Raw genomic sequence first — 16,424 nt, forward strand, 5'->3', positions numbered from 1 at the left:
CCACAGGTTAAACACAGGGCCTCTCCATTGTTTGTCTGTTTGTTTTGTCATCTCTGGGATGACTTATTTCCCCCCATATAGAGTCACAGAGACACAAGCAGAGACAGAAAGAAAACTATAGCACCAAAGCTTCATTCAGTTCAGTAGAAGCCAGGTTAGAACTGGGTCTCGCACATGCAGTAAACTATCCAAGTAAGCTATTTTGCTGGCCCTAGTTAAGATTCCTTTTGTTTGTTTGGGTTTTGTTTTGGAACAACAAAGTTTTTAAATCAGAAACACCAGAAATCAACTCTGGGTGAAGGAGGAGTTTGCTAGAAGGATGCTCCTATTATTCACACAGATGCTGAGTAGAGACCCTGAGAAGGAAAACTGTACACAGGTTTGCACAATTGTCAGCAGTATATTGTCTAGAGTTTCTCAAAGACTCTTCCATTGGGTAGATTGAACTAGTGAGATTGTTGCACACTGATCTTGGCTGCTGATTAATATTCTGTGCGTGTCCTTGAAAGCACCATGTAAAGCAGAACAGACATAAGGAAGCAGTAGAAAAGTGACCTGCAAATTGAGACTCAGGATCTCTGCTCCCCATGCTCCAAGGTGGTCAAGCTCAGAAAAGGATCTCAATGACAAAGTGAATAAATTTATTTATAGGGAGTCGGGCGGTAGCGCAGCAGGTTAAGCTCACTTGGCGCAAAGCGCAAGGATCCGCATAAGGATCCTGGTTCGAGCCCCCGGCTCCCCACCTACAGGGGAGTCGCTTCACAAGCGGTGAAGCAGGTCTGCAGGTGTCTATCTTTCTCTCCCCCTCTCTGTCTTCCCCTCCCTCTCTCCATTTCTCTCTGTCCTATCTAACAACGACAACATCAATAACAATAATGACAACAAAAAATAATAAAAATAAAAAGGTGCAATGAATAAAACTTTTTAAAAAATATTTATTTATTTATTTATTAATGAGCGAGAAGGAGAACCAGATATCACTCTGGTACATTGGAAACTCATGCTTGAGAGTCCAGCACTTTATCCACTACACGACCTCTTGGATCATGAGCTCAATGACTCTTGAGAGTCTACTGAGCTGACCACTGTTGGGTTCTGTGGTGGGAGGAAACAATTTTTCAAAAATCAAATTTGAAGAGTTTGTTTCTTTGGGTCCTCTATTCCTCTTTTTCTATGAGGTCTGACATGTAGAGCTCCAGACACATCCAGTTTACAGAAAGTGGCTGTCCTTCCACTTGCTCCTACTGGTTCCTCGCTGAGAAGCACCCCATCTACTTGTTTCCCCCTTTCTTTCTTTCTTTCTTTCTTTCTTTCTTTCTTTCTTTCTTTCTTTCTTTATTTCTTTATTTATTTATTTATTTTTTACCAGAGCACTGCTCAGCTCTGGCTTCTTTTTTTTTTTTAATTTTTTTTTTATTTAAGAAAGGATTAATTAACAAAACCATAGGGTAGGAGGGGTACAACTCCACACAATTCCCACCACCCAATCTCCATATCCCACCCCCTCCCCTGATAGCTTTCCCATTCTCTAGCCCTCTGGGAGCATGGACCCAGGGTCATTGTGGGTTGCAGAAGGTAGAAGGTCTGGCTTCTGTAATTGCTTCCCCGCTGAACATGGGCGTTGACTGGTCGGTCCATACTCCCAGCCTGTCTCTCTCTCTCCCTAGTAGGGTGGGTCTCTGGGGAAGCTGAGCTCCAGGACACATTGGTGGGGTCTTCAGTCCAGGGAAGTCTGGCCGGCATCCTGATGACACCTGGAACCTGGTGACTGAAAAGAGAGTTAACATACAAAGCCAAACAAATTGTTGAGCAATCATGGACCCAAAGCTTTGTTTCCCCCTTTCTGAGGTTAGCGGTAACTTCACTTGTGGCAAGCTGGCTGCTCCAATGCCCTGTTTTCATCTCCATTTAGCCACCGAAAGTCAGAGTTGTGAGTCACCAAGTGCCTGATTCCTGCTCTCCTGGTTTTATCTCACAGCCTCTGCAGGACCCGCTGCTCTTCCAACTGCTGGAGGTTCCCTGTGGAGAAGTGATAGATTGTAAATGTGGAGAAGGAGCAATTATTATCAGAGTCTTTCACTGATTAAACCCTCACTCAAGAAGTCCCAGGCTCTTCTTACTGCTAGCCCCCAAATGACAAAAATTCTTGTTCTTTGCCCTCCATCTTCAGCAGACTAGCCTTTCACACTTTTTTTACAGTCACTACTATGTGACTTCACACATGCCAGGCATGAACTCAACTGCAGAGTCACTGTCTCAGCCCATCCTCCATTCTTCTTGCCTTGAACAGAAATGTGTTTGATGTTGTCATTGTCATTATGTTACTACACTGAAACAAACAAACTAATGTTACTGGGGTAAAAAAAAAAAAAAAAAGAATTATGTCAAATAGGTGAACTAACTACAACAGTAATTTAACTCAGGGCTTTTTGTTTCATGAGAAAACTCTGCCTCATGTGTGAAAGCCCCTGTTAACCAGATTATATATTACTTGAAACTGAAACAGTCTCAACCAATCTGCTAACTATTCCTGTGGGACCATCATTTTGCAGACATCTTTGGAATGCTTTAAAAAAAGAAAAAAAGAAGACATGAGATTTCTTGACATATTCTTCTCTTGTCTCTACTAGTATCGATCTTTGCCCCTTTTTGCCTGCTAAAAGCAATGAAGACATGAAGTTTAGGAAAGGAAAGATTTAGTGGGAATATGGTTATTGTATTTATTATCTAAGTTTTATTTTTTTTGGGGGGGAGATGTATGAAAAGGGATCATTATGACTGCCACTCCTGTTACCTTTTTTCAAGTTTGCCCAGGCCCTTGTACATTTAATTTAATACACAAAGTCTACTTTGTCTTAGAGAACAAAGTTGAGTTGAAACTGTGGAAATAAGAACTTTATTGTTAAAAAGTGTCTTTATCTAAAGGATAGGAAGACACTAATTCAAAGGAACATATGTTCCCCTATGTTCCTAGCTGCATTACTCACAAAAGTCAGTGTGGAAGCAGTCTAAATATCCAACAACACATAACTGGATAAAGAAGTTTTGTGACAGTTAAGTGCACGTGGCACAAAGTGCAAGGACCAGCGGAAGGATACTGGTTCAAGCCCCCGGCTCCCCACTTACAGGGGAGTCGCTTCACAGGTGGTGAAGCAAGTCTGCAGGTGTCTCTCTTTCTCTCCCCTTCTGTCTTCCCAACCTCTCTTCATTTCTCTCTGTCCTATCCAACAATGACATCAATAATAACTACAACAATAAAACAACAAGGGCAACAAAAGGAAATAAATAAATATTTCTTTTAAAAAATAAGTTATGTGACATATATTCCATGGGATACTGCCGTGAAATAAAAATTTTAAAAAGATGATACTCTGAGACAAAATGGAAGTGGAGGTAATTATGCTTAGTGAAATAAGTAGAGGTGAAAGACAACTACTGGATGGTTTTACTCATTTGTGGAATCTAGAGAATTGAAATATAGAAGTAAACAAATGATCTCTAAGACTTTGTGAGAACTATAGTTATCATTGGGAGGGTGGGGGCACAGATCTTTGGTGGTGGGTAATCACTGTTAATCACAATTAAAAAAAATAACTTGAAAAAAAAGTGTCAAGTGCTCAGTATTCAAACAAGGAAACATTGCCTCATGAGTCAGAGGGTTTGTTTTCCTGTAAAGGGTTGAGCATGAGCAGAGAACTGAGAGTGGCAAGCAGGAAATAGATTAGGGAGCACTGAACTCTAAGATTTAGCCCCAAGTTTGAGGGTTAAGATCAACTCATTCTTTCTTAGCTTAGCTAAATATGTTTTTAGAGGAGGAGTAGAAGATAGGTAAGACAGATGAAGTAGGAGAATGATCCAAGGGCAGGGGATAGTTTGAACAGAGGTGCTGTGTGCTCAGGGTGAATTTGGATACTCTGGATGGACTAGTTGAACTGGAGTGGATAGTTTGGACCATTGGTGATTTGTGACTAATCAAGTCACTGAACTACATTAGGTCATAGTTTTCTTCTTGGTTAATGAAAGGACTGACATCAGTGGACCTCAACCTTTTCTCACAGTGACCTAAACTATGTTCTCAAAGATTTTGCAACTGCAAGTCCTAAAGAAATTACAAGAAAAGTCTGGCTTGTTTGTTTTCTTAAAGAGATTCTTGTATTATAATAATTACCACAATATAAATTTATAGTACCGTAACTTTTAGATAAACCTGATATTTGTGTTATGATGGATTTCCCCCTCCCCCTATTTAACTTAATTATTCTGTTGTTGTCGTCACTGGGGCTTTACTACTCAACTAACTTTTCAGACAGAAAGAGAAAGAAAGGGGTCCAGCAATGGCGTGCATGGTAAAGCAGACACACTACCATGTGTAAAAACCCAAGTTCAATCCCCATTCTCCACCTTCAATAGGGGAAGCTCTATAAACAATGAATAGTGACGTCTTTTTCTCTAAACCCCTCTTCTACTCTGTCTCTATCAAGGAGGGAAAGAAAGAAAGGAAGAAAAATAAAGAAAGAAAGACTACCAGGAATAGTGGTTATGCAAATGGTTATGCAAGCCCCACTGATAAATCTGGTGACAGAGAGAGAGAGAAAGAGAGAGAGAGATAACACAACATCCAAACTTCCTCCAGTGTGGTGGGGGCTGGATTTGAACCTGGACTGCCTACATGACAAAGTGGGTGTACTGTCCAGGTGACCTATTTTGCCACCTGCACTTACTTACTTTTATTTTATTTTTTAAAATATTTATGTATTCACTTTTGTTGCCCTTGTTTTTTTATTGTTGTAGTTATTATTGATGTCATTGTTATTGGATAGGACAGAGAGAAAGGGAGAGAGGAGGGGAAGACAGAGAGGAGGAGAGAAAGATAGACACCTGCAGACCTGCTTCACCGCCTGTGAAGCGACTCCCCTGCAGGTGGGGAGTGGGGGCTCGAACTGGGATCCTTATGCCGGTCCTTGTGCTTTGCTCCACCTGCAGTTAATCCACTGCGCTACCACCCGACTCCCTACTTTTTAAATTTAAATATCAAATAATAAACTCCCTACTTTTTAAATTTAAATATCAAATTATGAACTATTAAAAACGTTTACAAAGTATAGTAATATTATGGTTCATATTTCATTGTATTTATTTATTATTTATTTATTTTTAACTTGTTAGGGAGGAGGAAAATTGAAGGGGATGGGGAGATCGAGACGGAAAGAGAAAGAGAAACATCCACAGTCACACCACCCTGAGCATGCCCATTCTGATCTCAGAAACTAAGCAGGGTTCGGCCTGGCTAGTACCTGGACGGGAGAAAGAGAGATACCTACAGCATTGTTTTCACCAACCGTGAAGTGGTCCCCCCCACCCCACCCCACCCCCGACCCTGCCACCACAGGTGATGGTGAAGGACTTGAACTTAGGCCCTCTACTGTGCACTCTACTAGATGCACTCCTGTCAGTCTCCCATTGTCACAAGTCTTATTGGTATACTATTTGTCTATTTTTACGAACGGAATCAGTGGTTATTGGTATTGATCTCGTAAATATCCAATACAAAAATTACTTCTAGAGTATCCTGAAACATACAATTACACGCTATTTATATTTGAACACTACCAAAGACAGAGAGCTCACAATCTCTCAAAGTAGCCCAGCTCTGTTGGTTAGAAAGTTCTAAAATTGATCTGAAAACTAGGAGAGGTGTCAGATTCTCAACTTAATCCTTCTTTGAGTATCTGTTTCTGTTTGTTTGTTTTTAGCAGAAGACTGATCAGCTCTGGTTTATGGTGGTGTGGGGAACTGAATCTGGGACTTTGGTACCTCAGGCATGAAAGTCTGTTCACATAACCATTATTCTATCTACTCCCACATGAGTATCTCTTTCTACTGCATAAAATTAAAGGAAGAATAACATAAGATAGTTGTGAGGAGCAGATGAGTTAGTGTGAGAATGTATATCAGTGTATGCACAGAAACATGTATAGATATGTATATATGTATGCATATTAGTATGTTTATAGGCATACTATGTCTGTGTCATGTATGCATATATTCATATATGTAGAAAAAGAGAGGGTTAAAGAGAGAAACAAGGAGAGAGATATCAGAGTACTACTCAGTTCTGGCTGGTGATGCAGGGCATTGAAAAAAAAAAAAAGAAAAAGAGAGGGCAAGTCAGCACCTGGTATAAAACAATCTATAAATAGTAAATGCAGCCTTTTTTTCATGTCCAGGAATTGAACCCAGAGCTTCAACACATGTGAGGCTGTACCACTGAATTGCACCCCTGTTTGATACAGCAATTACTAATTTTTACTCTTCCTATCATCTATCCCCTACCAACAAAATTTCATTCTGACAGTTATCTTCTGAATATGTGCTATGTGCCAAAGTCTGTTAGGAGACACAGAAATATCACCCACACTTCTTCTTTGCTGGTATCTCTGAGACTCTGACATTGTCAGACCAGAACAAGGTTTAACATTCATAACCATCCTAGGAATTCTGGATTTGAATAATTTCTGTGTTAATCTTATCTGTATTAGTTGCGAGCTATGTGACTATGAGAGGATTCTTTATCTCAGTAGTAGGTATTTATCTTTCATCATAATTGTTCAACAAATGTTAGCTATTTAGTTTAATTGACCCAGCAGGCCCAACAAGGTTTTCACCAAGAAACCTGTGGAACTATGGATAGATGATATCAAAGCTTTCTTGTCCCAAAGCCTATAATATTTTTTATTCAATGGAACAGGTATGGGGAAGAAAAAAATGTTTAGTGATTTATTGATTGGTTAATGAGGGGGGGGGGGGTTGAGAGAGGGAGGGAGAGAGAACCAGAGTATTACTCTGGCACATGCAATGCTGAAAACAGAACTTGGGGCCTCATGCTGGAGAGTTCAACACTACATCCTACATCCACTGTGCTATCTTCTAGGCTGTTTCACTCCCCCCCCACACCCCCCATAAGACTTTGTGCCTGAATGATTACACTGCTCCTGGTGGACAGTCCTCCCTCCCTTTCTTCCTCCCTCCTCTTCTTCCTTTCTTCCTTTTTTTTATTTTTCCCAGATAGAGAGGCAGAGTGACTGAGAGAAACAGAGACAGATACTGCTATGAGCTAAAGCAGGTAAACACAAGCAACTCAGGAAGTGAGCGATAAACATGGGACAATACTATAAATGTTTTGCTTTTTTTCTTATCAGAACACTGCTCAGCTCTGACTGATAGTGGCAGGGGGACTGTATCTGGGACTTTGGAGCCTCAGGGATGAAATATTTGCATAACTATTATGCTATCTCCCTCACCTGTATTATTTATTTACTTATTTATTTATTCTTTACCAGAACACTGCTTAGCTCTAACTCACGGTTGTTTGGGAGATTGAAAATGGGACTTTGGGATATCAAGCATGAAAGTCTTTTTGCATAAACATTATGCTATTTTCTCCACGCTATATGTTTTTCTTTTTATTGGCTAGAGACAGTTCGAAATCGAGAGGGAAGGGCGAGATAGAGATGGAGGTAGCATTGCTTCACCATTTGCAAAGCTTTCCCCCTGCAAGTGGGGACGAGGGCTGGAACCTGGGTCCTTGTGCATGTAACATGTACACTCAACCAGGTGCGCCATTACCCCGCCCCTTCCCCCTCCAAATGCTAATGTGGACACTCAGTCTTTATTAAGCCCCTCCTACTGATTCTCACGGGAGGGATGGTTAGTGTTCAGTAGCTCAAACTCAGAAGTCTGGCAGACCTGAGCTTAAATCCCAGTGTGGTTCCTTTTCAGCAATGTGACCCTGGGTAAGTTGCTTTTAACTTCTTTATGCCACAGCTTCCTCTTCTGCAAAACACAAAATAGTTCTCTAAGGAGTTGTACTTAATACAATGCTGACATAGTAAACTCTCAATAAAAGCAAATTAATATCATCTGATAAGTGACACCATATGGGTGTCATTCCCTTCGCAGGAGATAATGGCAATGTCTTTTCTGTTTTGAGACTCCTATGGGTGAGATCTTCAGAAATGAGGCAGGAAGACGCTCTGGTCACTTCAGGAACTTCCTTAAAGTGGAGAATGTCTAGTCCATCATACTAAGGCTTCCACAAGACTAGAACTGTTTCTATTTCTTACAGTGGCAGGGGACTGTACCTGGGACTCTGCCAGCCTTTGGTTTCCCCTTAGTCTAAGGGTTTCCAGATTATTTGTTGCTGGCTCCCTCTATGGCAATCGCTGAAGGACTGAGACCCTTTTACTGTCTTCCTCGAGCCCAGGAGATGAAAGTAAAGAATCTGTTGTTTTAGCAACTCCCTAGAGAAGGAAGAACTAAGGCTCTGGGGGACCCAGGGGTCCCAGACTGAAGAGTCCACACGTCAGGGGCTCTGAAGTCTGGAGGCGCTTAGGAGACTGTGTCAGGTTCTTGGGGGCAATGGAAGCATTGGGGGGGCAGTAGGGCTGTCCAGAAACGACGTGAGGGAACATTTTACACGGATGTGAGTTGGGAGGTGTGTCTGGGGTAACTAATAGCAGGATGAGCCCACACAGCTGGAGCACTCCCTCCAAGAAGCACTACGACTCCCAGGATGCCCCAGGGCTTAGCCCGGCTTTCCCACCCGCCCACTGGCTGCCGATATGGCGAGCGGCGAAGCTGATTGGCCGCGTTGGTGCGGGGCTCCCCTATTAGCAAGCTAGAGGGCGTCGCCGGCAACAGACGTTGACCGGGCGCTGGGGGCGGAGAAGCCCGGCTCGCCATTCTGGAAGCGGCCGGACGCTCCCTCCGTAGCGTGGCCGCGGCTGTGAGGCGCGGGCTGGGGGCGGAGACTGAGTGGCGCAGGCGCGGTGCTGGGCTTCTCCTGGGTCCCCAGACAGCTGGAGGAGATAAACAGAGGAGGAGGAGGGAGGGGTGCGTGTGTGAGAGCGCGCGAGGGAGTGTGAGTGTGTGTGAGCGCGGGTGTGAGGCGGTGCGCAGGGGCGGGCGGAGGCGCTGTCCGATCGCGGTCAGGCGCCGTGCGGGGAGCATGGGAAGGGGCTAGGGCTGCCCGGGCCCCCAGCCCCCTCCCTGGGACACGCGCCCCCCCTCCCGGGAGAGGGGCCGGGCCCCCCGGATGGACATGGGCTCCTGAAGTTGCGCCGCCGCCGGTCCTGGGAAGAGGCCTGACAGGTACAGGAAGCCGCCGCCCCCTGCCCTCTGTGGACGCCCCGGCGCTCGGACGGGCCGCCCCGGCCATGCCGGCCCGGGAGACCGAGCCCGCCCGCCTCGGGGCCCCGGGGTGTCCCGGCGAGGGGCAGGCCTCGCTGGGGCGGAGAGCAGACGGGCCGGGGGCGGGCGGCGGGCCGGGGGCGCCGCGGGGGGACGGCTCCGCGAGCCCGGGGTGCTCAGTCGAGGGAGAGGTGAAGTCGTCCCATCGCGGGACTTTTTGCAGAGTTTTTCTGTGACATCTGAGCCGGCTTCCTTCTCAGGAAGGAGGAGGCAGGTGGAAGTGCCGGGCGAGCTGCGCGGAGTGACCTGCGCTTGGTTCTCTCTCTGCCTCTCCATCTCTGTCTCTGTGTCCACTTTCTGGCAAAGGCAGATGCCTTCAGTGGCCCGTTCTGGCACCAGGGTGGACTCTGCTGGGGTGTTTCCTCCAGGCGACTCGAGCGCCCTTACACAAGCTCTTTAACTTGGGAACCGACTGCTTCAGTCCCACTTGAGAGGCTGAGTAGGAAGTGTGGAGCCTGAGACCGCGAACCGGCAGGAGCCAACTCTTGTTGCTGAAAGCTGCAGTGGGACGCCCGCCGCTGCCAGCCAGGTTGAACTTGGTAGATTAGCAGGGTGTCTAAAAGAGGCATCCAGTCTTATCACGACAGTCTAGCAGCCTAAGTCGACTGTTTCCACACCCCACCCCACTCCCAAAGTTCTTTTGTGAGTTGCTTTAACTTCTTGAAATGGTGATAGAGCAACTTAAATTTTCCCTCTCGGGTTTGTGACCTTAGAAAACCTGATATTTTTTCCCGACGATGGTCAAGGTGCAGTGACAGTGAACTGTTCCCTCCTAACAAAGCCTGAAAGAGTTTTGAGAAGAAAACTGTTTTGAGCCCACCTGACCCAAAAGCATTATGAAATCCCGATTCCAGGTATGCCCAGTGGCCTGCTTCGGAGTTTTCTGTATCAGAGTCCTCCTTCAGTGACCCTTCAAGTTTGTTTTTTTTTCCGGTTGAGTTTTCCGGTTTATTCTTCCTTGTAATTCCTTTTTTTTTTTTTCTTAAGATTTGAGTTAAATATTGGCTCTTGGTTATAGTAACCTCATTGTCTACAGGAGACCAAGTAGTGATCTAGTTGGGCTTCTTTGGGCTGAGTACAAGACTACAATGAATTTCTTTTTTTCATTTTTTCTAATTTTTAAATCTTTATTTACTGGATAGAGACAACCAGAAATCAAGAGAGAAGGGGGTGGTAGAGAAGGAAAGAGACAGAGAGACACCTGCAGCACTGCTTCACCACTCTCAAAGATTTCCCCCTGCAGGTGGAGACTGGGGGCTCGAACCTGGGTCCTTGCACATTGTAATACATACGTTCAGCCAGTTGCACCACCACCCAGCCCCTACAATGAATTTCTTCACAGCAGGTGGTTGTGTGGCATTAATGGTGTTACTTTTCCTGCCATAGTTTGTGGTCATGCTGCTTTAATTCCGGATTCTGCTGTTCCTCCCTTTTGACCTGTTTGGCATTTATGTTGAAGTTACACCTCATTTTGAAGAAGCAGAAACTACAGAATAATAAAGCACCCATCCATATTTCTATATGGGGCTCCTTTCTTTGGGAAAGGAATGTATGTGGTGTTTATGGTAGATGTGTTAATGTTGATAGTTTGCCAGTTTTCTTTTTTTCCTTTTCTTTTTATTGCCACAGTACTTGCATAATGAATCCACCACTCCTGGCAGTCTTTTTTTTTTTTTTTTTTTAATATTTTATTCCCTTTTGTTGCTCTTGTTTTATTGTTGTGGTTATCATCCTTATTGTTGGATAGGACAGAGAGAAATGGAGAGAGGAGGGGAAGACAGAGAGGGGGAGAGAAAGACAGACACCTGCAGACCTGCTTCACCACCTGTGAATCACTCCCTTGCAGGTGGGGAGCCTAGGGGCTCGAACCGGGATCCTTACCCGGTCCTTGTGCTTTGTACCATGTGCGCTTAACCCGCTGCGCCACCGCCCGACTCCCCCTGGCAGTCTTTTAATTTAATTTAATTTATTTTGATAGAACAGAGAGAAGTTGAGAGGGGAGGGGGAAAGGGAGAGAGAGAGAGACAAAGAGATACTTGCAACCCTGATTCACCACTCTTGAAGCTTCCATCCTGTATGTGGGTACTGGGGGCTGGATCCTAGGTCCATGTACATGGTAACGTGCACTCAACTGGTGTGCCACCGCCACTGGGTCCCTTCTTTTCCTTTGGTAAGATTCACTTGATTCTTTTTTAAATTTTTATTTGTTTATTTATTCGTGAAGGAGAGAGAGAGAAGCAGAGAACCAGATGTCACTCTGGTACATGTGCTGCCAGGGATGGAACTCAGGACCTCATGCTCGAGAATCCAGTGCTTTATCCACTGCACCACCTTCCAGACCACCACTTTTTGATTCTTATGAGAGAGAAGGGAGCACTCACTCTTCAGCTCTTAGCATATGCATTGCCAGGGATAGAACCTGAGGCCAGATGCGTGCAAACCCTGTGTTTTACCACTGAGATGTCTCACCAGACCAGTTTTGAGTTTTAGAGTTGTAACCCTGAGAAGTTTTCTAGTTGGAAAGAAGTGTTAACTCTTGGGTATTTTCTCATGAGTATAGTCATCTCTCCCCCCACACACACACACATTTTTTTAAGTGTATTCTTTTTTTTTTTTTTTTTTTATGAGAACAGGAGATAGACCATAGCAACACTCCAGCATATGCAATGCTGGAGATCAAGACCCAAGGCCATGCATGTCTTGCATTCCAACTATGAGCAGTATTTCCATACATGTGAATTTAAAATCTGTTGTTCTAGAAGCTGAAACAGAAAGAAACAGAGAGTTTGAGAGGGGAGGGGGATATATAGAGGGAGAGAAGCAGCCCTTCTTCACTACTCAGGAAGCTTCCCCCCTGCAGGGTCTTGAACCTGGCTCCTTATGCACTATAATGTATGCACTTAACCAGGTGCACCACTGCCTGGCCCCTTTCTTTAATTATTTTTTAATTTTTCTTCTCTCATTTTATTTTGTTTTTATTTTACCAGGGCACTGCTCAGCTCTGGTTTATGATGGTTCTGGGATTGAATTTAGAATCTGTGGTACCTTAGGGATGAAAGTTTGTTGCACTGCCATTAGCTTTCTCCTCTCTCTTTAAATAATGCGTATGACCCACATGGGCAGTTTTGGATCTTAGAGAGTCATAGCCCGTAATATAAGGATAGGTCTTGAGGCCACCAGCTGAAAAATCTATACTGTTTCCTTTCCTCTTTCTTTCTTAACTTTCCAGATACTTCACTGCAACTTTGGATGGCTATTGCATATGAACTTGCATATCTGCTCAGCTGTGTTTTCTTAGCTATCTAAGATAAAATCTCTTAAAAGAAAAGCAGACAAACAAGCCCAAATCCTAGCCGTTGTCATCAGAAACCAGTACCTTAGCACTGTATTTAATTCTGGCTAATATACGTAGACATTTACTAATTGGGATATATCCCAAAACACAGCTCACACTTATTGAGGATCTGATATATGTTGGCCTGGCTAGTGTTCTTACTTTATTTCATTTCATCCTCACAACTGTCTGGTGACTTGAAAATAATTCTCCCTATTACAGAGATGAAGAGATACATTCAGAGAAGTTAATTAATTTACTTACCATCACACAACTAGTACAGGAAAAACTGGAATTCAGTCTCATGTCTGTCTGCATTAAGGCTGGATATAGAACTACCTCTAGGATTGTGTCACATGAGATAGAAGTAAAAGGCTGAAAGCCTGAGGGAATATGATCCCTGCCTTCAAATACTTGAAGAACTACCATGTGGAATGGCAACTGGATTTTTCTCTGTGTGACTCTGGAAGGCAGCACTAGGATCAAAGGACAGACATTCCAAGAGGATAAATTACCTTGTGGGGAGTGAGTTACCCATCATTGGAGGTATTCAAAAAGAGACTTTTCCACTTTTTATCAAAAATGTGACAGAAGGGTATCTATGTAAGTAATACTAACTGATCTTTTAGTGTTTTGTTTATTTACATATTTATCTTGGTTTTAGGGGTTGAACCTATGGTTCACACCTGTGAAGTATGTTATATACCTCTGATGTATTCCTGGCAACATATATGTAATACACAAACACACACATATACATATATATATATATTTTTTAAACAGAGCACTGAATAGCTCTGGTTTATGGTGGTATGGGGGATTGAACCTGGGACTTGAGAACCTCAGGCATGAGATTCTCTTTGCATAAACATTAGGCTATCTACCCCTGCCCCCAAATTTTTTTCTTTTAATTATCTTTATTTATTTATTTATTGGATAGAGCCAGTCAGAAATCCAGAGGGAAGGGGAAGATAGAGAGGGAGAGAGACAGAGAGACACTTGTAGCCCTGCTTCACCACTTGCAAAGCTTCCCCCGCAGGTGGGGACCAGGGACTCAAACTTGGGTCCTTGTGCAGTGTAACATGGTGTACTCAACCAGGTGCGCCACCACTCAGCCCCTCAATCACTTAATATTTAAAACTGTATCATTCTATGAAAATAATAGCAAATTCCTTGTTATCTTTTAATGTTTATTTTATTCATTTATCATCAAGAGAGTGAACTGGAACATTACTCTTGTTATTTTTTTATTATTTTATTATTTTTATCTATTGGATAAGGACAGCCAGAAATCAAGAGGGAAGGGGGTGATAGGGAGAGAAACAGAGACACCTGCAGCACTGCTTTACCACTTGCAAAGCTTTTCCCTTGCAGGTGGGGACTGGGGGCTCGAACCCGTGTCCTTGCGCATTGTAGTACATGTGCTCAACCAGGTGCGCCACCACCTGGCCGCCTACATTACTCTGTTATATGCAATGCCAGGGGTGGAACTTGGGATCTCACACATGCAAGTCTTATACTTTACCTGCTGCACCACTTCTTGGGCCACACTCCTTGTCATATTGACCTGTAAAGGACTGACATATATTGAATACTTTCTGTGCCCAGCTCTTGCTAACTACATTTTCCATGATATCTCATTTAAATCTCTGAAGTTATGTATGGGGTAAGCTTGATTGTTTTCCCCACTTTACATACAAGAAAACCAGGCCTTCAGAAAATTAAAAAATGAGCTGAAGGTTATACAGCTAGATTAACAGGGCTGATAGTTGGGCATGTCTGTCTCTTCTTAACTGTGTGCGCTAGGTAAGTTAGGTGTTTTCTCTCTGCTACGATTCTCCTCATCTGTGAAAGAAAACTAAATAACTAGAAGTATAATGTACACTTTTCACTGGACCTTATTGACTGCTCTTAAGAGCTTAGGTTTGGTGGGGGGCGTATATAAGTGTTACTTTAATTTTTTTTTTGTTTGTCTTTTGTTTTTGTGGTGAAGTCCATCCTGATTACAATCCTGAAACATTCTGAGAGTCACTCTTCATACTACTAGAAATAGTTATTGACTCCTCAAAGTGATTCCTTTGTGGCATTAGTAACGAATACTGAAAAAACTTGAGACCTGAGTAAGAGGAGGATTCAGTCAGTAGGTTGGAATATATGTATTAAAGGCCTGTAGAAAGAAAATTCTCATTCTACTGTAGAATCAGATGAAAAAGGTCACTGTAGATTTTTATATGAAATGCCTTATTTTGAGGATGAACAAGGTCATAATTATTAGAGCTGTGGCAGAGCTGGATGCCAAGAATAATAACCCTTAATCCACCCCTGTAGCCATCTGGAGAGGTATTAACCCTATTTCCTTTGAGTGTGGGGGGTGGGGGTGTGGAGTGAGGATGCAGAACCAGCCGGAGCAGACCTTGCCCAGGAGCTATCCAGGGACTCTCCAGAGGCAGTGTTAGGATTAGGGCCTTGACTAAAGTTTATCCTGGTTTATAACCCCCACATGCTATATTCAAAACAGAGATTGCTTATTCTTGGACTTTTTAGCAAGCCTTTCTCATAATAGAAGCCAGGAATTTCAGGTCAGGGAGCTTCATTAGTTGGTGCTCAAGTGTTTGGGTGTCCATGACTTAACCTTGTTCCCTCTTCAGTCAGACATTTGGGTAAAACACAGTTACAATTGAACTAGAAAGGGAGACATTCCAAATTGATTGGCATAGTTTTCCTAGACATTTTTTGTTAGAGAGTGAAACTTGAAAACAGGACTTCCTTCCAAGAGGCACTTTGAATTACGGCCGGATTCACAAAGATTCAAATAAGGCAAAATCCAAGACTTCATGCAGATGCTTTTAAATGTAGTGAGGGGAGCAGGGAGATGGTTCACCTGGTAAAGTGGACACTTTTCCATGTGTGAGACTTAGGTTTGAAGCTCTGACCACCACATGGAAAGCTTCCTGAGTGGTGCTGTGGATTGTTCTCTCTCTCTCTCTCTTGTTCTCTCTCTCTATCTATCTCTCTCTATCTCTATCTATCTGTCTATCTATCTATCTATCTATCTCTGTTACCAGAGCCTCCCAGAAATTGAATCATTTCTTAGAATGAACTTTCACAGAAAAAGATCCAGTCAGTCCTACAGAGATTCCTTTCAGCCAGTAATTTTAAAGATGGAAAAGAACTTCTCCATTGGTGTTTTCCACATAGGCCTGTGCTACTAACCACACCTTCCTTGGAGTTTACTGTGCTTAGGACAGCTTAGTTCACGACACTGAAATGCATTCTTTAAATTTGAGATCAGAAGAATCAATATTTTGATTCCTTAGCTTAACCGTTTGTTTTGGGTAAAATTGCTTGGACGTGACCTCATTAAAGATAATAACTTTTTCTAGTGTCCAACAGCCTGGGTCTTGATGTTAAATTCTCTAGTTTGTCCATTTAATAACTATAAGTGATCAGATTAATTTATCTGTGTCTCAGAGCCTTTATCTGTAAATTGAGGATAATAATAGTGCCTGTTTCTTAGGGTTGTTATGAGGAATCTGTCAGGTAACACTTGTAAATGCTTAGAATGTCACTTAAATATTATTTACTAGGCTCACTGGCAAGCATTTGACATGCCTTACTCTCATTCCTCTTCACTCTGTGCAGGGAGGCCTTTATCACCCCTGTTTTACAGATCAGGAAACTTGGGTTTAGAAATGCTATCACACAGAAAGTAAATGACAACTGGGATTTGCCTCTTAGTTCTGTCAGTCTTTACAGTCTAAGTTTGTATTATGCTAGTTCTAGTGACATTACTGCATTGGAAATGCCTTTGTTTTCTGTAGAATTGCTCCTGTAGGGAAAC

The 16,424-nt window shown here is 43.2% G+C and overlaps 1 protein-coding gene across 3 annotated transcripts in view; it reads left to right on the top strand.

The window, feature by feature from the left end:
• The first annotated feature begins 8,815 nt into the window (after positions 1-8,815).
• The window catches only part of WDTC1 (WD and tetratricopeptide repeats 1), a 58,704-nt gene continuing 51,095 nt past the window's right edge, over positions 8,816-16,424 (top strand). For 2 of the 3 annotated variants that reach the window (XM_060205621.1, XM_016192296.2), the window contains exon 1: positions 8,816-9,150. The gene's annotated coding sequence lies outside the window, so the exon portion shown is untranslated. The remainder of the gene's footprint in view (positions 9,151-16,424) is intronic. The other variant, XM_060205622.1, reaches the window with a different exon arrangement.

This window comes from Erinaceus europaeus, chromosome 13 (genome assembly GCF_950295315.1).
Source record: "Erinaceus europaeus chromosome 13, mEriEur2.1, whole genome shotgun sequence".
Lineage (NCBI taxonomy): Eukaryota > Metazoa > Chordata > Mammalia > Eulipotyphla > Erinaceidae > Erinaceus > Erinaceus europaeus.